The sequence below is a fragment of the Hermetia illucens genome, chromosome 2 (genome assembly GCF_905115235.1).
Source record: "Hermetia illucens chromosome 2, iHerIll2.2.curated.20191125, whole genome shotgun sequence".
Classification (NCBI taxonomy): Eukaryota; Metazoa; Arthropoda; class Insecta; order Diptera; family Stratiomyidae; genus Hermetia; species Hermetia illucens.
The window spans coordinates 90,644,456-90,667,603 of NC_051850.1; the positions used below are offsets into that span (position 1 = coordinate 90,644,456).

Here is a 23,148-nt window from a genome sequence, read left to right on the forward strand (position 1 = left end):
TTCGCGTTCTAAGACACAGCTTGTAACACCGACCATCGGATTTCTTGTAGAGCGCAGATGTCAATGCCCCTTTTCCGAGGAGCTCTTGGTAGTTATTTGCTGGTCATAAGTCCTTCTTATTTTTCGTTTTTACGTTCTCCAAATGGGAAATTTTTACGACCCAAGTAGGCTAACGTCAAAATCAATTTCAATTTTTCTGTAAAAAATCTGCCGTTTTGGACAATAAAACACATTTTTTATAAAAAAAATCAAACCATTAATCACTACATTTTTTTGTTCGGAATGAAACTGCCAAGTATAAAAAAAAATAAGTTTGGTAGTTTCCGAGTGAAAATGAAAAAGAAAAGAAAAAAGCGATTAAAGTACAACTTCAGGCTGTTTACAGAAAGGATTCTTCTCTTTCAACGGACCTGAAATTTTAAGAACGTATCTCAGATAGTTATACTTGAAAACTGTAGTGAATATCGATTTTGTTGCAAAATTGCAAGTTATAACTTTGTAATTAATTGTTGACAGCCTAAAATTAACAAAAGAAAATTTTATATTATATTTCAAGGGTTGGTTAATGTAACCCAAAAGGAATCAAATCACATGATATCACAAAAATAAGTTTGTTTTTTGGGCCACGGGGTGGGAAAACCTCTTAATTGCTTGAAGAACTTTTTTTCAAGCATTTTTAGTTGTTCAAATACAGTTGGTAGGTTGACAAAATAACTGCAATTAATTTTCAAGTATTTATTAGATGCAATATTCTAAAAATTTATAGGACATTTTGTAAATTGCCAGGCAATGAGAAGATATATTATCTTGACTGAATTTTCAAAATGCCAATCAAAGAAGTAAAAAATACTTAAAAGAACTGTTGTCCGTGTAACGCAGAATCCCATCCACTGGACGATAAAAAGAAATCCTAGTTCATGGTTGTCCCGGCCAGCCAAGCAGCTAGGCTCACCTACCTTCCTATTTTCCTCCTTGCGAGTCCTAGTTGAAGCCGTCGTCATCCCGTCACTATACTCGTATAGCATAATACTTCGCTTATTGGTACTTATAGGATGGCAAGGTTACCCTTGAGACAGGATGACAATCCTGCTGTGCAATGTTACTGCGTCTGTGTCAAGTTCACCGTCGATATTCCTGGCTACGATTCCCAGTTTCACTCTCAACACTGAAGTCCAGGAATCGAATCTCCAGTTGTCTGTAGCCTTTCACTATCAACAGTTGGACCATTTAACTGTTGCTTTGGGGTGTGCGTGTGTTAGGAACGTGTGTTGAGTGCTTGGCTCTGAGTCGTTACAGTGAAAAGTTCTAACTCTTAGTGTAACAGGTGGAATTCAGCAGTGATTGATTTATGTGATAAGGATCTCGACTTGTGGATAAATTTCAGTACACTCGAGTGCCAAGTCCTGCGAAATGGAAATGTAACGTCCGATATTGGATTTATGATAAGGTTTACCATTTGTAGTGAGTTGGAGATGAATTGTGCAATTCGAACGTTATAGATTTGATTAGGGCGAACATTCGATTCCTTCAAGTATTGCTTCGAGTAAGGACGAGGCAATTGCCTAGAAAATTTGGACAAACTCATCTCAGTACGTGGTCGGGTCGTATTATGAATATACAATTACCCGATTTATTGCAATTTGGATTTATTCAATATTCAGAATAATTTGAATATTTATTTGAGGAGATTCTTGTCATTGTTTGGATTTGAATATTATAATTACAAACTTGGAAATTTCAAAGAGAAAATGACGACTCGATTTTGGACTGTAACTGACTTTGAGCGAAGTAAAGTTGGTATAAAATTAGTTTCAGAATTCCGAGTTTTATTTTTAGTTAGTTTGTGTTAAATGTGCCTCCAAATTAGATCCTAAACGTATGGTTTTTCAAAGAGTTCTGCTTAATTTGTGTTGAAGGAGTTTCACTCTGCCAATTGGCTCACTTAGATTGAAAATCTAAAATAATTTTGCTTGCTAAAAATTGGCTGATATACTTCCATTTTTGCCCTAACTCAACTTATTCATTTCAAGCTTCATCCCTGTTGAGAAGGATTTAAGGACTTCATGCCTTCCGAATTTACTCTGGACTCTTTCAATTCAATCTTTAAATCCATCGTTGTGATTCTGCTATAAATCGTCACTTCTTTTGACTCTCTAACGACTTTGATTTTTTGTCTTTTAATTTCCGAATTTACGGTGTCCATTTCAACAAAGATTGTTTTATATCAACTGAATATTGGCGCTCCAGGAAATGATAACTTTTCCAGGGAAGGGTTTTTATTTGCCTGAGATTTTTCTTATTTTGTATTATCTCTTTGAAATTCAAATTTTTTGTCCGCAAGCCAGTTTCATTCTACAGTTCAATTTTTTTCACTTAGTTTAAAATAATTTCCAATTATTCCAAAGCGCATCAGTGGAGTGCAGCTCTTGAATAATAGGAATGACTTTGCCGAAGGATCGAACATCTTTCAAGAAAACTGCTATCCATAATATTTAAGTAGTTTTTCTATCCAATCGGTTTCTGAGGGAACACAAACTGGTAATTAGACATCAAACTCTTTTCGGTCATATGTGGAAATGCTTCCATCGCAGAACTTTTTTAATATGGACTTTGAAGAGGGTTGGCAACAAATTAATTGGCTTGCACAAAGTTGGTCGTCCGGATTTGAGATTCATTGCAATTTGTGAAAGCTTACAGCTCTGAAATAATGGTGAAACAGAAGATGATAATTCAAAATATGGGTCAAGTGGGTTACTTTTATTCTGGACATCTCGTTTTATTTTTTCCTGTGGTTCTGCGGTTTATTGGCTTCCCTATGGTAACGAAAAGTCCCACAATTTCGGATGAAATACATTTTCACTTATTGAGAGATTTAATTTAGGTACATTAGAGATTCTTTGCGAAGGGTCGAACGTAGTTTCTAAACAACCGGTAGTCCTACTCCCCTACATATTGTTCTCAGTTAAGCCTCAGTCTGTTAAGCCATTTTCGTTTATTTTACAAAAGTGTTCATATTATATGTACTTAATTGAAGGTATGACCACTAGCTTAAGCGGAGGTGATGTGTATTAATAGCTTTCTCTGTATCTTTGATCCACTTTTACCGTATGAAATTCATATTATATATTGATTTCTTTTAAGTATAGTATTTCGCTTGCTTAGCCTAGCCGCAAACTACCAAGGAAGTCAACAATCGTAATTATAACCTTTTTCGAATATGTGTGTGAATACTAACAGGTTGGCAGACCTTTAAAAATATCACAATTGAGTATTTCTATGTTGACCTCCTGGTATATTTTTGGTATTAGCGAGTTTAGATGGTTCTCCGTTTTGTTGGAAAAAATTTTCCGAAAGTTGATTGTTTGTTTTCTGAAAGGTTTATCCTTGGCTCGCCGTCAGGCTTTCGCATTGGGCCCGCGACTTTTGGTTTTCCATCTGTAGAACAAGTTGCTGCAGTTTCTCACATTATTCTATGACTTTCATTGAATAAGTTATCCGCCTGTGAGTTCTATAATAAATATTGAACCTCATTTGTGCTTTATTAGCGGTCAGTCACATTTTACCCTAATTTCTGCGAAGAAGCCAGCATTAAGGGCTTTGCTAATGGTAAGCTTAAGATGGAAAGTAAACTTCAGGAATTCATTCACTTCATTCTTAAATGTCTAATCGTATGCAATTTGCTTACCGGAGTGCCACTGATCTTACGATATTTACCTTTTTACTGAAAAAGAAAATGGAGTACTGGTCTCCCCAGTTCCCCTCGTATTCTTACTTTCTGCCTACCATGTACTTCTCGATGACTTTGATTGGCGTGGAAATTCGAAGGAAAAGCTGATGGACAGATGACTCAGAGGTTGAGACATCCGCCCAGATGAAGGTGTTTATAGCTATAGAAGGTTGTTACTGGAGAAAATCCTTGACGTACTCTCGAGGTTACCAATGGAAAGCGGCAAAGTCTTCTTTCACGATTACGAAGTGAAACTTTTTTAAAAAATCTTTTCCATAAAATTAGTATTTATGCTTTGGACATAAATACCATATCTTGTAAGATCGGCTATGACTTTTTGCTTTCGTCGTTGACTTATAGGATTCTGGAATGTTCGAATGCTCCTCCACGTCGATACAAAGGCTCCGCAGAGTGGGAACTCCCTGTCGGAAGAAAGCGTGAAATTCCTGTCGGATTAAAGCCTATTATATCTGCAAGGGACACCCTCATGTTTTGAGATCCTGGATCAGACCGAGTGTTAGCTACGCTCTAGAGTAAGAAACGTTTTTTTCGCTGTAGAGTGAGGAGTATCTGAACAGATCAGTGCAACGAGAACTCTTGATGCAGCGGAGAAGAAGGCTTTCTGTGAACAACTCAATGCGGTCCTGGGGCAATTCCCTACAGGTGATATTGTCATCACAACAACAACTGAGAGCACTGAGAAGTTTGTAAATTTCTGTAACTTCCCCCCCTCGTCATTGGCAATGTACTGGTCAACTACAAAGCTTGTTTAAGGACCAGTTGGGTTTCAGCAGAACAGTGGCTTCCAATCAATTGAATTGGCCATATTGGCTCTAGATTTAAGAGTGTGCGAAACAAGACATGCATTGTCATCGACACGAGTGTGATCATTCCTTGATGGCCACTTAGTTCGAAGATTGAACATGAATACCTACGAAACCAAAGTTCTAAGGGTAACTGGTCATCATAATCTTCCTAACTGCATTAATAGCCGAGCATTGAAGGCATCAATTTTATTGATGTTGTTTCTACTAATGGTGGCGATGAACTCGATGTGCAAATTCTAATACGATAGCACCAATGTCAACCTGCCATTCTGCCGAGCGAATGTTATCTTTATGCTGCTATATGACTAAATCACATGGAAAGTGACCACCACCGTTTCTCGAAAGCTTCAAGCCGTCGTTAACATCTGCCTCCGCCGTGTTATTGGCTAGTCTGACGTAACACATCCTTGGACAAAGTATTTGAGGGATTAGAAATTCATTTCTAACTATGCCATGAAATATTCCATTGTAGCGAACGGGCGGTTCGCCCTAAAAGTATATGTTACACAGAAGTAGAGAGGAGTGTATGCCTCTTGAGAAGATCCGATGGAGCTAGAAAACATTTCGGTGAATCAAAACGTTGGACCCTGCTTCAATTTTCCCTTAAATTTGATAGTAAACAGATGGTATTAAAATAACATTTGTTTTATGTTTTCCAAATGGATGGAAAACTAACCCTTATTAGTTTTTGGTATATAAACCAAGAGAAGAAATTACATTGGTGCTCGGAGCCGATTATTTTGTAACGAAGTTCGAAATTTTTCTTGACTATATAGATTTCTCATTATTACGATTTCGGAGGGCTGTGAACCGTAAGAAGGCGGTCAATTTCGAGAGTTCTTCTCAGTGATGCCAACAATTAGGTGAGTGTTGAACATAAAGTAAGTATGTTGAGCTCTTGTTTCAGGGATTCAGTAAAGATTTGTGTCTACCTTGCATCATTGCAGATTATCTCTCTCTCTATTATGAGGTTTACATTTTCTTTGGAGCACGCGAGTCAATTTATGAGAATTCATTTTGACGAAATTTTCAAAAATGCTTCCAATTAACTCCAGGGAATAATGCTATATAATTAGCAATAATTAAAATTTCAGCTTCAGATTTGCCTGACTTTGGTGGGCTGATGAATTATAATCAAATTCATGGGCTTTGGTTAATACGATATTTCTGCAGGTAACAGATATCTAGATAGCTGAGTGGTTAGAGAACAAGGTTGTCGAACGGAAGGTTGCGGTTCAAATATCACTAGCGGCAGTGGAATTTCTATCGCGACTTGACGTCGGATACCAGTCCAATTTCCACGTATTTGCGAGCTTTTTTCAGTTCAGTTGGAGGTATATCTGTAAAAAATGACCCCAATGATGATATCTGGATCTTATAACGGAAGGTACCCGCTTTTGCAGTTGAGAGTAAAGAGAAAGTTTAAGTTAAATGCAACACACTATGAGAGAAGCATTTCAATAATATTTTTAATTGTTTACCGAAACGCTCCAAGAAGCTTGAAGCTGGCTTCGATTATTAAGGATTAATTTGATGGTGGCCAGGTTGGCGACCAAGTTTAATTTCATAAGTTCCTAAGAAGTTATAATCAATTGCTATAGCAGGATGTAGTAATTTAAAAAGACTCCTTTCATTCATCACGAAGGTCATTATTTAATTTTCTAATAGTGGCTAATTTCTTTTTCTTTTTCACTTACATGATAATAGAGGAAACTAGAAAGCAAAAAGCTAGCTTTCTGATGCCCTTGGCTTCTATAGGTACCACTAAGTTCCGCTACTCCACTCCTGATTTTACCTGGTTATAGCTTTTCTCTCTCTTAACTTCTACCTCAGTCTTCCTCATATTTTATTCCAGTCTCATATCCACGAACCTCTTTTCTTACATCACAACCTTATCAGACGAGTTAATCCCTTATTGGCAAGATAATCAGGACCTAACAATCCTAGAAGGGGCACTAAATTCTGCGAACCATGTCCATATTCAGTACCACTGTAGACTAATAAATGGCGACGATGGCGATGGCGACTTGTAAATCTCAAAACTAATCTCTTTTCGAAACGTCAGCTTCGGCTTTTACCCATGGTTATTCTCGGGGTTGAAAGGGTTGTTGCTTTGTGTGATTTACTGTTTGTGATTCGAGGAGGCTTCCTAAAGATGAACCGATATCGTAATGATTGTTCTGACTACCAGGGATTGTGTCAATACCTTGAACGGACATGTAATGGGAATTGATAGTCTAAGGGAACGTAACAATGATGATGAGAGGATTACAAGTACTACCGTCCTGTCATCGGCAGATTTAAACAAGTCGGGAAACCGGAAGCTGGGCGCTTCAGGTATCAAAGGTTTTGTTTGCTTCTTCTGTGAGTATATTTAAGTGTAGAACTATACCATTTGTACGTAGCCCGTGATGTATTTGCATTTAGCATGTGTGACTACCCACTTCAATGTGATATTGATATTTAGTTGCAAAAAAGTTACAGTGGAGAGTCAACTTTGAGCTACTGTAATTTTGTTAGTAATAGTATGATTTTGATCAAACTTAAGGATAACATGCTTCATATTATATTTTATACTACTCCCAACTTTTATAACTCTGGGGTAAACTCAATTTTCCCAAAAATATGGTAACATACTATTATTAACTTAATTTGAATAGATATGGAGAGTATTTTGAGGCCTGGGCACCATACAACGGCAGCTTCATGATTTTCTTCAGATTTTTCGGTTGGGTAGTTTCTGAGAATGACTCAGTTAAAGAAATCATCACTTTCCACCCCTCGCACTCCCCGCCTCCCCGCACTCTAACAAATCTCAAAACAAAGACCGGCTTCGAAAAGTACTAATTGACACCTTTCATTTGATACCCCACACGACTACATTCGGTTTTACACCATCCTTTTACATGTATGGGGACTCCCCCCCATCCCTAAATTCAACTTAGAAGGATGCATGTCTGGGTGTTCACATTTCCCACTTTCTCACCAAATTTCGTGTCAATCGGTATTGCCGTTTCTGAGAAAAGTCCCTATGACAGACAGACAGACAGACAGACATTGAACCGATTTTAATAAGGTATTGTTTGAAAAAAAGTAAAAGAGCCCTCCATATGGATCATTTCTGCGATCTGGCCGTCGTCCCGCAGTTAGAAACCCTTTTGCTGTGTTGAGAATGCGAACTTTGAACTTTTTCTCTTCCTTCCATGAATGAGGAACAAATAGCTCTGCACGGGGAGGGGCGTGGGCATGACTTCCCAGAGGTGAAAAATTATAGGAATGGAATATTAAGTAGGCATGTTTTCAATTTTTTGTTATTAATATTATGTTTTGCCACTGTCCGAAATACGAAAATGGAATTTCTTTTATTTTTCGCCCTCATCAAGGGTTTTATTTTATTCTCTTTTGTTGGTTTTTTTTCAACTTATTTTTTTTTTTTGTTCTTGTATCTTTCGCTTTTTGCAGGAGTAATAATATGTAATCGAATCTTATTGACTAAAAAACATCAATTCCTCCCTGGCCATTGGAATTTCTGATCATTAAAAGACTAGCTTTAACAGTATTCTAAGGTAACGGATAGATTAATTTTGACAATTTCAATAAGAATAATTCTGACAAGAATATTTGAGTGGTCTTTCAGGTTTCATTCGATGTTTATTAGTTTGATTAAATATTTCGTCATCCACTAGAGGAGTTTGTTATTATTCGAAGGATTTTCGACTCGGTTTGTTAGAGCAGTTTGATTTTTGAAATTTTTGTTGTATAAAAGCTGGTTATATAGTGATAAAGTAGAATTGATTAATCAGTAGTTATTTTTGACTTTTAGACGCACTTGAGTTCGTTTAGTTTCGATTTGTCTTCTCCAAGTAAGACGTCGATCGAGGTGGAAACCAAGATATCTGACATTGACAGTTTGTGAAATGTAGATTCCATTTAACAAAATATGGGCGGGAATGGCTATTCAGAGTAACGTATCGTGACAGCTTTTGCTCTCGTTCCCGCGAATTCTCCATGTGATTAGTCACTCTTCAAGTTTTTCCAAATAAAATTCTAGTGATTTGGACGCATCCTCAGGGTTTTTATGAGAGCTAAGCATCGCCTTCTCGGCCGCGAACGTAGATATAATCAGATTATCGTCAACTGGCAGATCGGACACAAATATCAGATATAATAATGACCCTAGTACGCTTCCCTGGGGGAAACCTGCTTCGATAGAATGATATTTGGATGTGAAAATTTTGTATGATAATCGGAGCGATTTGGCGGTAGAATTTTTTTGATCTTGTACGATAGCCCGCACACTCCTGTCAAAAACCTGGGAAATATCGAGAAAGACGGTAGAAGAATATTTTTTCGGCTGAAAGCTTGTCTTATTGCCGAAACGATTGGGTGAACCTGTTCTGTCGTGCTATGCTTTTCTCGGAAGCCAAATTGATGGTCGGGGATTATATTTGCTAGAAACGACAGAATCATTGATGCCAGCAGTTTTTCATATACTTCTGATAAAATAGGAAGCAGGCTTATCGGGTTGTATGATGCCACTTGCTGCAAATCTTTTCCCGGTTTTGCGACCGTAATTATAATAGAAGTTCTCCACATGTTCGGGAAGTGACCAATTAGTGTCATCGCGTTGAAGACCTCAATCCGAGCTTGATAGCATAGAAAGGGAGCTCTTTGATCATTTGGCTTGTAATTTTGTCGAGGTCACATGCTTTTTTAGGATCGAGTTCTCTGAAGATTCGAGCAGCATTTTTAACTCTGAAACGGAGGTTCGTTTTGGCAAATGAAGGTGAGCATTACAGAAGTTGAATTTTGTTTTTCACTGGGTTAGATATAAAAACGCTTTTGAAATGAATCGCCAGTGCGGCACCTTTTGAAGTATCGCTTCGAACCCAGTCAATAAAGAAGTTTAGTAATTTAGATTTTATTTGTCCAAATATCGCTATGTTTATATCACGCTTGTTACGATTTAGTTGGATTCATCAATGTTTTTTTTTTGCTTTCACCATTGTGCGCTGTCCTATTAAAATCGGTTTACTATCCGTCTGTCGGCATATGTTGTTTCACCTTGGCTTGGGATCCTGTTACCACCGTTTCCAGTGCAGTGTTGTTTTGGCGTAGCCCAGGTAGCCGGTAGCTGTCTTTCCTTTTCCACCTCCAAGATGAAGTTTTTATTTTTTATCTTGTCTGATGATGGTGCAAGTATCATTCACATATTTTTTCCAAAATCTTGTCATTAAACTTGCCAAAGCCAAGTTTTTTTCCAGTTTATGGTGTTTCCTTCGACTGAGGACTACTCTCTTGCTGATGTATCACTCAAATAGCAAATTTGTCTCTTCTTGTGTGTGATATTTGTCTTTGCTAAAATATTGATATATTCGAGCAATTAATTTCATTCTTCAGTGCAAGGTATCTTGCATTCTGGTTCCTTTTGAGGGACGCACTTTAGTTCCAATATAATCGTTGGGTCTATAGTATGTTGAATAAGCTGGAACCCAGAAGCTCGACACTACATAAAAGATTTTGTTTATTTCTTATGTAAAGGTATTTCATGATGGTTCCATTTATTGTATCTCGCATAGACACTAGCATTAAGTATGTTATTCACTTTAATATGATACTCTCATTGGCATTATGGTGCAATAAATTCACGCGAAGAAGACCCACTCCAACTTTGTTACAAATGGTACAACTTTACTTTCATGGTTTTCGGTACATACATTATTCCCCAGTACATACATCATTCGGAAAACTTTTCAAAATCTTTGAAATGGAAAAAAAAACTATGCAAAATGTACAAAATTGGCAAAAAGCATCTCTTTTAAATATGCGTACAAAATATATTACCAAATTCAAGAAGACCTGATCAATATCTTGCTATTTGCATTTAGCACTATTCCTTTAACGTAGTCAAGCATATACTGGGGGGTTATGAATAGTATTGGAAGCATTACAAAAGTGTCGTAACTATCGCTAGGGACGAAATAACCAGCAAGCAATATTTTGTACTTTAATATAGTACGTCTGATATTTTCCTTACGATTTAGGAATCAATATGTATCGTAGCGAAGATAGATTTTTCCGTCGTTCTTGATAAGTCTTCCGCTGTGTACTTCCGTAAGAGATCGTCATAACCAAGCCAGCGGGAGCATATACCATGAAAAAAAATACTTCACTAAGATCAGTTTTTCTCCAAATAAAGACGAAATATTTGTTTTTAATATGTCATTGTAGAAGTTCTGAATATTCTTTTCAAATTGGAAATCGGATTTTCCACCAAATTTTCGTTTCGAAAAATCACGAAATTGAAGTGCTCTCTGCACTTTCTTTTACGTAAATCGTTATTTTCCCAACGTATTATAGTTTCACTACGTCCTTCAGGGAAACAATCTTCTATGCAATGCGGTGGTTTAGATATTATGTACACTATGCTAACTAAAATACGTATTGTATTTCGTTTCCTATTGATTTCAAAGATGCTCATAAAAATATCGGAATTAAATATTTGGCGCTGAAACCTCAACCTAAACCTGAAATTTATGATACTTTCTAGTAATTGTCACGATCGGCATGAGACTTTTTTTTGTATAGTTTGTATTTTTTCCAAATAATTACAAAGCAACACAACCTTGCAGGGAAGCAAGCTTTCTTATCTCCAAGTGAATAAATGCAATTCTATTCAAGATGATGGAATTTGTGGAATTAATCTACTCTGAATGGTTAACATTAGAGTATGAACGTAATATATGACATGGCCATGTGGCACAGGTATTCAATATTTAAATTGCCCTTACTACTTGTAGCTTGTAGGTTACTTTATGCTCCGATTGAAATATTATTTTCTCACACATTTCTGGATATGCAATAAAAATAGTAACAACTTTGTAAGTTTTCAGGATTACTTCTTCCACAAAGGCAGGAGTTGGCAAACGCCATTCACTGAATTACATTGGAGAGGAAATTTATAGTTCTGTATGCCACGTGGGAAAATAATGATGAATTTTGTATTGCGTTTAGTATCTTTTGTTTCAAGTTAAAATTGGTTGACTGAAGGAAAGACAAAGATGTTAGGAAACCTAAACTGTAAACCTGCGGTTTTATTACAAAGACCGCTTTTCACCATACTTTATGCTTCCTAGTTTCATCTTTAAAACTTTAGTATTGGTTGCTTTGCGTTCACGCTTCAGTCATATCCTGCAGAAATCGTAACTCTCTCTCCATGTATGCTTTGGAGTACGAGAAAGAAAGTCCGTTGTTTTGGCGGACCTTTTGGTCGCTTATCAATGCCTTCGATGTTCAGACCAATCTTTTTGCTGTCTTCGGCATAAGATTGGCGAAAGCTTTATTTTTCCTCCCTTTCCAACTTTTGAGTGACTCTTTGCTGAGAGCCACGAAGGCTTGCTTCTATAATTTAATAATTCTTGACTCGGTGTGGTTTGAGAAAATCAACTTCGATATTAGTGAATAATAATTTTTTGAGCTAGTGGATCAATGCCATTGGATAATGTATATAACTTCAAATCCAAAATCGACGGTGATGTCGTCTGCGCTCGCAACTTTTCTGGCTCCGAGTATTTGCCGATTATCGAAGACGGTGGACTCGTGGTCTTCTTCTTTTCTTCAGACTATGTCCCGTTCAAAAGCGGGGTCAGCTCGTCGTGATCGGTTTCACCATTTGGCTCTATCGAATACCTGATCTGGGTGCAATCTCGAGGCTTTTAAATCCCCATCCAGCGTATCAAGCCACCGTTGTTTCGGCCTGCCTTTTGACCGTTTACCATCGATTTCGATGTTCAGACCAATCTTGGCAAGTGAATTCTCGTTAGCACGAATTGAGTGACCATTCCATCGAAGACGTCTCTCTCGTAATTTTTCCAAGATCGAGGCAACCCAATAACGATCGCGTATATCCTCATTTGGGATGTGATTAAAACGTGGTAATGGAGACAAAAACATTGCGTTGGACCAGTGGTGCAATACACCATAATCACATCCGAAATGGCGACATTTGGGATCGACATGGGGCTGCGCCAGTCGTGGAAAAATTGCAAGATCGGCAGTTCCAGTGCTATGGCCATGTAATTCACGCTCATGAAAACTCGCTTGCTAAGATTGGTCTGAGCTTCGAAGTCGATGAGCAACGTACAAAGGAACAACCGAAATAACGGCTTCATGCGATGTAGTGTGATTCGCCAGCTTCTCGTTGACATTACGTTTCATTAGATTAGAATAAGAAGTAAAATAAAATCTAACCACTAGACGATTCTTTTGCATATCAAACGTGTATATATCATAGATAACAAATTGAATTTAAATGAGATAGCTACTTTTTCGTATTCATTGTTTACTGTTAATTGCGAAAGTGGCTATTCTAGATACTATGCTTCCAAACCGAACTTATCGTTGAAGAAGATCTTAGAATTAATGCACAATTGAATTGGTACTCCTTGACCGTTTACTTCACAATTTTCCGTATTTCGATGACGAAACTAAAATCTGTCAGTGGATCTTTCATTTGATACAAGCAACGGGGACATTTAGGAAAAGAAATTTGCCATGTCATGTTGTATGTCATAGACATACTTTTGGGTTGGATAGACAGCGTTCACACTTTTTCACCCCTTACTCTCTATTTGGGAAAAGGTACTAATTTCATTAGATACCCCCACGGATACATCTGAAGAAAATACAATTTATATCTTTTCTTAGGATATTCAGTGGGATTTTACAGTTCGCTTATGTTCACCAAATTTCTTTTCAAGTCTGACTTCAGTTCCCCATACCGTTGAACAGCTCTTAACTATTGCTTATGGAATATGTGTAGTTATCGTCATTTACTTGCTTTGAGTAGATTTGCTGATGCTTGCCTTTGTGCTGTCCTATATAGTTGTTAATCAAACCAATTATTAGTTCAGAATGTTACTATGGCTCCCAGTAATCTTGTTGCTCGAGGCATCTATCATACGCTTTGCACAGTCTAACACAACCATCTCTCGCGCAAGAATGTCGATTCTGACCATGGCATTTCCATCTGTTTTGTTTCATCAGATTTGGTTTAAAAAGCGCTGCAGTCCTTTGGAGCCATCAGATGATAAACCTGCTTTTGTTTTTGCGAGTTTGCGCCTCCACTCACACAGACAATTTGTTTAGCAGAATGGAACACATCACTCCACCTACAAGCAATCTGCAACGAAATTTTAGCAACATCCTGTAACATTCTTGTGGCCACTTTAACTGTGAAAGTTCGCCAATACCGAAATACAACTCTGCAGAAATTTCCCGTTTTAATTCTTTCATTCTTTCACCATTCAGGGTAATCCCGCATTGTCTTCCAGACAAGTTCTTCCGGTTTCGCTGATAATGTTTTGCAACTCCCCTGCCGAATTCTACGGTCCACGGGTACTTTACGCTAACGGTAAATGGAGTACAATTTGCCGGAACAGAGGAATACTTGCCGATAGACCGGTTCTTCTTCAAAATAGAAATCTTACCCTATTTTAACCTCCGGCGAAATTTTCACTTTTTTTGTCATGTGATGTGGCTATTGAGTCGGAACCGTTTTTTCAACTACTCCGCTGTTCTCATCAACAACAGTATCTTTAATAGAAAGTTTTGAAAACATCAACCAACATCAGATGACTTCACGTCAGCGACCAAGACTCGTTGGTGTCCTGGACAGTTTTCCGTTCTTCAATGCGCGTAAAGTGCACAGGGTCACCCTGAATAAGACTTGTCCTTTACTTGTCACTGAAGGGGACTCACGCTTGTTTCATCACAAGTCTAGATCTGAAAGATGTATTCCCGCAAATTTTCTGGATGAGCCATCTAAGGATAAAACGATTTCATTGTTTCAAAACGGTTACTTCGTGATTTCTGATCATTCCGTTTGGGATATGTAACGCACCACAAACCTTACAATGACCGATGGACAAAGTCATCCCTGCAAATTTGCGACATCAAGTATTTATTTATATTTATGGATGACTTACCACACTACATTATGTTAGCGCCATAAGATAGAATTCCATTAAACTTCCCGATCTGCAGTCATATGATGGATACAAGCGAAGGCGAGCGTTATGTTGTTTGGAAGCTCTGAGTTTTGGCACAACTCAAGCTATAGATGAACACGGCGCCTATGATAATTCGCTAGGTACACTAGGGGCATCTCAAGGTATGTGACTAAAAGATGTCAGGTATATAAGTTGCTCTCGTACTTCGTGCTTCATGTGCATACAATTCATCATGAATGTCTTGTTCTCCATAATTTTGGCCATTAACGCATTCGAACGGGCTAAAGCTGCTGGGTTTGACGGTCTCCCACTTGCTCCCGTTATTGCTGCATCTGTAGTTTTCACAGATCTCCTACTAATGGAAGAAGAGGACGATCGCCAAAATTTCAGAGAAGGGCAACAGTTTTGAGTGTAACAATTGAAGGGGATAACGACGTGCTCCATACAGTCCCGAAAATAATAGCTAAAATAATTCTGAAGCACATCAAAAAACATCTGGAGAGCTTGATCAACAGAGAGCAGGCTGGCTCCCGTTCTGAAACTTCCTGCACTCACCACATCAACACCCTAGAGATCATTTTGAAACAGTGCGCAGTTGAGATTATTACTTCACTTGCTTTTTACTGATTTCGAAAAAGCTTTCAAAAGCAGGAACACAATCTACGCATGAGGGACCAATAGCTATTATTACAGCGACATATGATAGTACAAAATATCACGTGCAGCATTGGGGTAAAATTTCAGAGAAATTTGAGGTCGAAAGCGGAGTCGGCCAGGGTTGCATCCGTCACATTATGTCCGGAGGATGCTTTGGGGTCGTCCCAAGAGCGTTTGGGGTAGAACGTTGGAGGAGGAGTGCGGTTGCCTCGGGAAGTAGTGGGGCAGTGAAGCGCGTTTCAGGCGACCGGGGACGATGAGGTGTAGACATGGTTCACGTGCTATATCCCAACCAAGAGGTTAATCTTCTTTTTCTTCAGCCTTTGCCCCGTTCACAAGCAGGGTTGGCTCGTCGTGATCGGCTTCGCCATTTGGCTCTATCGAATGCCTGATCTGGGTGCAATCTCGAGGCTTTCAAATCCCCATCTAGCGTATTAAGCCAGCGTTGTTTAGGTCTACCTTTTGGTCGTTTACCGTCGACTTCGATGTTCAGACGAATCTTGGCAAGTGAATTCTATTTGGCACGAATTGCGTGACCATACCATCGAAGACGCCTCTCTCGTAACTTTTCCACGATCGGTGCAACTACATAACGATCGCGGATATCCTCATTTCGGATGTGATTTAAACGTGTGATGCCACTAGTCCAACGTAGCATCTTCGTCTCCATTACCGCAAGACGCCGTTCATTGTCTTTTATAATCGGCCAACACTCTGAACCATAGAGAGCGATTGGATGGACGACATTGCGGTAAATTTTAGATTTGAGACGTTCGTTGATACGTCGATCACAAAGAACACCAGTTGTAGAACATCACTTCATCCAGGTTGCGTTAATGCGTGAAGCAATTTCATAACGCAGTTCTCCATTGGCTGATAGCGTTGACCCGAGGTATTTAAATCGCTCAGTTCTGGGCAGATCACTGCCGCTGATAGTGATTGTGCCTGTTTCATGGGGATCGGTCGTCAAAAATTCAGTTTTGTTTAAATTCAATCTGAGACTGTGTTGCATGAGACGATCATTCCATTTTTGAACAAGTTGCTCGAGATCATTTTTGCTATCAGATGCTAGGAAAACATCATCTGCATAAAGCAGTGTGTAGGGCGCTGGACGTTGGATATCCCGTGTGGTGGTGTCCATAACAAGAACAAAGAGGAGTGGTGAGAGGGCGCTTCCTTGATGAACACCAACAGAGACACGAAGCGGTTTTGATACACCCGCCATACTTCGAACTTTACCTTTCGGATCGTGGTAGAGCAATTGAACCCAGTGCACGAGTTCATCTGGCACTAAGTGTTGTCGTAAAGCATACCAAATGAGTTCGTGTGGCACACGATCAGACGGTTTCTCCAGATCCAGAAATGCAATGTAAAGAGGGCGATGTTTCTCACGGTATTTCCCCATGACCAGCGTGTATTGCGTCATTAGTTCCGTGGTTGCGTTAAAATATCTTAAGTAACCGGATCGGACGGTAATTTGAACATTCTGCTGGACTACCTTTCTTTTTCCATATTAGAACAGTAGTACTTTCTTGCCAATCAGATGGTGTTCTTCTTTCCTGAATAACCCGGTTAGAGAATTCACTGAGCCACAGTGTTGGGTCCCAGCTCTTCGCTTTCCAGAGCTCAGATGCGATGTCGTCAGGTCCTGTGGCTTTCCCCGCCTTCATTTGTTTTATTGCCTCCTCGACTTCAGTTGCGCTGACAGTTAAGCCCATGTGTGTTTAACGTAGATACCTGTCGTGGAGACTTAATCCGACGGTCCTCTTCAGACACGGATTGATTTTGTGACCACAATCAGAGCCTCGCTGAGACAAGCAACAACGGTACCAGTCTATACCAAGTGCAGGGCTTAGCATTCATACTGGTGGATGCAAGAATTACTTAAATCTCTACCGAACTAAGGAGTATGGCACCCGTGTTTAAACGCAACACCACGCCGAGGCCCGAAGGTCTCTTCTCGCTTGAGCACAACCACAATCACCATGAAACTCCCACTAAGGGGGCCAACCGCAACCAACCGAGCTGTACTCACATACAACGGGAGTTCACCCGAAGTATGAGAGTCCAGGGGCTATCCCGGTTCCAATGGTACCAGTACACCCCTGGTAAGGTTTCGTGACCAATTTGTCACTTCTGATGAGTCCTCGTGCAGACTCGGGTCTGATTGCCCTAATTAGGCCTTTGGAGCATTCGCCTACTGCATCACGGCCGGCAAACCAAAGTGAGTACAGCGTCTCCCGGTGCCACCACTATGGAGGTTCTCCTCGGCCACTTGGTGTTGGTTCAGCCGACAGGGTTGCCGCCCCGTCTTCCTCCCCGGCACCTCAGAGCACCAGTTGCGCTGACAAGTGGAGGATGAGCAAATTCTTCAGTTGAAATCTGCTCGAAGTATTCTCGCCACCTATCCATATATATATTGCGGCTCCAAGCTGACGAAAGATTTTTGTTCTTTTTCCAATTTTTACGTCAATTTCGCTTTGACGAATTTTTAATGGTTTTTCGGACTTTTTTCTAACACATCATTATAAAGCACGTGAAATGTTGTACATGACGTGACGCTATTTTTCCTGTTTAGAGGATCGCCTCCTACAGGATACGGTAATCCAATAGTGTACTGTTACGATCTTGAATGAAGTGCTCTAACACATTCAATGCCCTGACCCTATTGGTTGGTTGGTTGGTAGTTGGTTTTATCTTTTACTCTGGGTTCTGCTTATGTCATGGATCTTCATATTGGCTTTGTGTTTGTTCCTGTTTCCGTAGGCACAGTATTAAGTGGTATGAAACAGACTCACAGTTATTGAAGTCAAAGAAAAAAAAAATAATAATCAAGAAGAAAAAATTGTGTGGATACTCTATGAAAACATAATGGTCGCTTAAAGATTGTTTTTAGCTACTGCATTTCTTCCCTGCTATATATATTGTGTCTTTGTTGGTTGTCAGATTTGTAACTTGTATGGAAAATGTATACTTTTGGTTAGTTAAGCGAAATTAGGCACCTCCTGGGTGTTCCTCTCAATGGACCATGGTTTCTCTTAACAAAATCAATTCCCTAGTTTGCTTCTGATAACTTAGGGAAAAGGACTGTTCCTTTGGATTCTATTAAAATTTTCTTAATTGTGGATGTATGTAAATTCCTCCAAATATGTCCTTACAGCGTTTCTAGCGATTTTTCGCTAGTATTATTTTAATACGTGTATACCAATATTTCAGGAATCCCTTCTTCCTTTCTTCAGTGCTATTCGTATACATCCAAAGACATAATTTATGTGCACCCCAGCGGAAAAATGTGCGAGCACGTAACGAAAGAGTATCTATATATTTGGTGCATCCTTTTCATTTGTTTTACACATCAATTGACTAATCACAAAATTTCAACTCCAGCGGCCCCTTGGAATCAGGTTCTCCTCTTCCAAGAGTCTGCATAATTTAATGAATTTTCATCGCCTTGGATTTCAAACACAGTGGAAAATATAGACCTACCAACTTATGTATATACGTGTATCCATTAATCTGGGTGATGGGAAACCTTGAACAATGTGCCAATTCCCGGCAGAAGAGGCGAATTTCACTAAGAAACATAACAAAACCGTTTCTCTTGTTTAAAAAGATCCTGTTTAAGTTGAGCAGCGAATGAGCTAAGCCCTGATAAAGAAAGCAAATACTCGGATGTTCAAAGTTAGTGGTTTTTGGGGAGCTTAATATGCCTATGCTAGAATATATTCCCGACCTCCGGTTGCTAAATTCAGTTGGGTTCATAATAATCATTTCCCTTCTGCACATATACCCTCAGGCGGTAACCGTCATGGCAGATATTTTAATATTAATAACCCAATGGTTCCGCCAAATCATTTTGAATCCTTTGAAGGGCGCATTTTAGGAGCAAACATTCAGAAAAAATTATTGAAACTTTCATCGAAAGAGTGATCAAATACACGCAGGAAAATTGTCGCTCACAGCTACACGAAAATTCCTCAGAACTCTCTTAGGGACGAGTAAACATGACGTATTTAATGTAGCCCTGCTTTGATGTCTACATGCTAATTGGCTTTGCCGGTCCTAAGATACCCCTGAAGTTGCAGGAAAACGATGGTGCGTAGACATTTTCCAGTGTGTAACTTTCTCAAAGAATTTATATTTCTTCAGGCGCGAGAGCTTGTCATCGCTTGTTATTATTTTGAGAAAGAATTTAGGGCCATGTGAAGGCGAACTTGTTTACATTTACTTACAAAAGTTCAATTAATTTAAGCAAACGAGCGATTCAAAAGGTTCGCTCTAGAACGGGAGGAGGTTGAATGGAGAATGAAATATTCTTGCCAATTGGTCCATTGGGACAAATTCTCCAGCGAAAAATTGAAGTGAAATGTTCGTCAAAATTCATTTAAACTTTACTGTGAAAAAAGGCTTTGTGCATTGTGTATTTGGCATCCTAATAAATTTATTACTGTTTTTAAGGTTTTCTTTGCAAAACAACGAAATTTGGTGGGAAAGCAAAAACTGTGAACGTCCCCACATGCAGCAAGTTATATCTTTCTAGGTTGCGGTGAAAGGGGGCCTTATACATGCAAAAAGGGAGTGTAAAATTTTTTTCACCGAATATAGTCACGTTGGATATAAAATGAAAGATCTTGATTACTACTTTCCGAAGCTAGTCTTAGTTTTGATATTTGTTGGAGAGACGGGGAATGCTGGGAGTCGAAAGTGATGATTTTTTCAAAATATCCATTCTCAGAAATATACCCAATTTACTCTCTATATCTGCTAAAATTAAGTTAAAAATATATTGCAAAGTTTTTGGAAAACTGACTAGCAAATCCCCTTAAGTTTATCCCACCATCACAAAAATTAGTAGCAATGTAGACTACAGTATGAAACATGCTATTTCCGATCAAAATCGTATTATAACTGATAAAGTTACAGAACCTCAAAATGGTCTTTTCCGTGTAAATTTACTGTAACCCAAAATACGAAATATCAGAACCACACCAAAGTGAGTGGTTTGGTATGCTAAATACACATACACATTACGTGCTACGTACAAACGAGATAGGTCTGCACTTAAATATACCTGCATAAGGAACAGACAAAACCTTTCACACCTGAAGCGTCGAGCTTCCGGTTTCCCGACTTGTTTTGTATTAATTTGTCTTCCCTGCAGCTATCTTCGTCTTCGTTTTTGTCACGGACTCTATCCCGTGGGATATCTAACAAACCCTTAATAAAAAATCAAAAAAGCAAAAAAGGGCAAATATCTCTTATCTCAGAATCCCCATCTTACCCGTTTAATGTTTAATCATTCTGATCTTACGGTTTGAGTATTTGGCAATCTTAGGTGGTGCATATATGAAATTGGCAATTCTCGTTTTATTCTTCTTCTTTAGGCGTTCTCCGGTTTAGAAACAGGTTTAACTCTTAAACTTTCAATTGATAATTAATACATTTAGTAAATGATTTTCAGATGAAAGCCTTTTAAAGAAATTTTCCAATAGTTTGCAGGAAACAAGAACACGGTCGTTTTATATACGGAAAGGAGTCTGGTACAGTGTATTTCCGACTGCTGATATTTTGATTTTCTATAATTAAAAGATGACTTTGTAGCTTTGTTAATAGTAGTAGAATTCATATCAAACTTGATAGTACTATACGTTTTCTTATGAATTCAATTTACAATTGCGTAAAAAGCAAAAAAAGTGCAAATAAAAATATCATACGGCTCCCATCAAAATACTACATCTCGAAAAAGTGGTTAAGCCAACCACGCACCTTACACACGAAGTTGGTGACGTAATGGAATGATTCGTGGTGTAGGGTTTTAGTATGTGTGTTTCTAATTGATAATGAGTGTATAGCAATTGGTAATTCTCCCATGCAAAGTACTAATTTGATGTACTTTGTTGATTTCAATAAGATTACCGTGAAACCTGCCAATGTCATGCGATTTATAACCAGCTAGATTAATGCAAAATGTTGTGTATCTTAACTTAAGAAGGGTTTTGAAGTAAATTTCTAACATATAGTAATATGCTACTTTTAACTTTATTTGACCAGATATGGGATCATCATTGTGATTTTTCCAGATATTGCGGTTGGATGCGTTCTGAGAACTTGTTTCGGTTTTTGGGACACACATTTTGCATCTTCTCAACCCTGCGATCATTTTCTAATAGTGCTAATTAAGCCCTTTATTTTAATGTCCGACAGGACCATATTCTGCGAAATAAAGTTATCTCCCTCCTTTCGCATATCTGAGTCTAGCGTTCGTATTTCCCCATGTCCTAAATGAAACTGGCGTCCTTTGCAATAGATACATCAAGGAATGTTACATACAAATCCCGACGAGCTCTACGCAAGGGTCGGTCTGAAACATTTATATTTATTTATTATTTATTAAGATCAGTTACCAGATGATTTCATTGTCATTGCCATTTGCCATGATCGGAATTCGACTTCCAGAGTGAAAAATGTAAGGGGTAGTAGCGAAAAGACAAATTTGTTTCCTTAGGAGTTTCACGCTTACACCCCTTAATACCTCGCCTTGTATAGAATTTATGTTGTTCCTGATTTTTTTGACCCTACTTTCATTTTTGATTCATATTTCATTATTTGACTTTGAAAGTATTAATTTTTTTTTAGATATTATGAATTTACCTTTAACGAGCCATAACTCTGTCGATATTGTACCAACAAAAAAGTGAAATTGATTATTTTTCCGAGTTGTCACAATCACGGCAGATGCCGGATTTTACCTAATACTAGCACTAAGTGTCAAGCATTTAGACTTCGAATATCCGAACTACTTAAATTATAAAGGGGCGCTGGTGGTAGTGGCCCGTGGTAGGTCAAGGGAAGAATCGTTTGTGAACTCCGCTGAATGGTGTGTTTCTGCATGGTTTGCACCAGGCTGTGTGAAAGTCCCAGGCCATCAAGAGAAGCCGTGAGAGATTTAAGTACAATACCAGCAGCTGGCAATATTATGGGAACTACAACCACCTGCTCGAGATGCTTTGATTTTCCGAGCCAGCGGCTTATAAATCACCTTCCTTTTCACGTATTTTCGTTCAATGTTGCTATTATGGATGATAGCAACATCAATAATATACGCGGAGCGACCCGTCTTGTCAGCTAACAGTACTTCAGGTTTGTTATGTAGAATACGGCAATCAGTTAAAACTTACCGATCCCACTACATACTGTAAGCAGAACTATCAAGTACCGCTTGCGGTTCATATCGGTACACCGGACATTGTCCCGTGATCAGCCCATGCTTGTATGCAAGGTTTTGATCGATCACCTTACATACAGCATTATGCCTAGTAATGTATTGCACCGGTGCCATAACAGTACAACCAGAAATGAGATAGTCCAACGTTTCTAACGCCGAACCGCACATTCTGCACTAGTCATTCTCTACCCGTTCTTTCTTGATGAGCTTTCTATAAGCACGGGTGGCGACCACGCCGTCCTGAATGGCACACATGAATTCCTCCGTCTCAGCAAACAGCTCCCCAGCACACAGCCGTGTCTGTTCGACAAGTGCAGATCGACAAATGGTTGCCAAAGACAATTCACGTGTTTACCGTGCATTGCCTTCGACTTCGATTCATCAATCCGCTCTTATAATAATAATAATATAATAATCGTTGGCGCTACAATCCATGTTGGAACAGGGCCTTGAAGTGTGTTAGAGCACTTCATTCAAGACCGTTACGGTACACTAGGAGGCAATGTGGTCAGCATTGCGCTCGCCCGAGATTATTACCCTGATTTGACTCAGGTACTCATTCACAGCTGAGTCGACTGGTATCCGACGTCAAATCACGATACAAATTCCACTGCCACCAGTGAGATTTGAACCGCGACCTTCCGTACGACAGCCTTGCGCTCTACTGAGACTTTACCCTACTGAGAGGATTGACAGATCGAT

The 23,148-nt window shown here is 38.9% G+C and overlaps 1 protein-coding gene across 3 annotated transcripts in view; it reads left to right on the forward strand.

Moving 5' to 3' along the window:
- The first annotated feature begins 1,209 nt into the window (after positions 1 to 1,209).
- Positions 1,210 to 23,148, forward strand: part of LOC119649072 (ras-related protein Rab-37-like) — a 201,512-nt gene continuing 179,573 nt past the window's right edge. For 2 of the 3 annotated variants that reach the window (XM_038051065.1, XM_038051067.1), the window contains exon 1: positions 1,210 to 1,447. The gene's annotated coding sequence lies outside the window, so the exon portion shown is untranslated. The remainder of the gene's footprint in view (positions 1,448 to 23,148) is intronic. The other variant, XM_038051066.1, reaches the window with a different exon arrangement.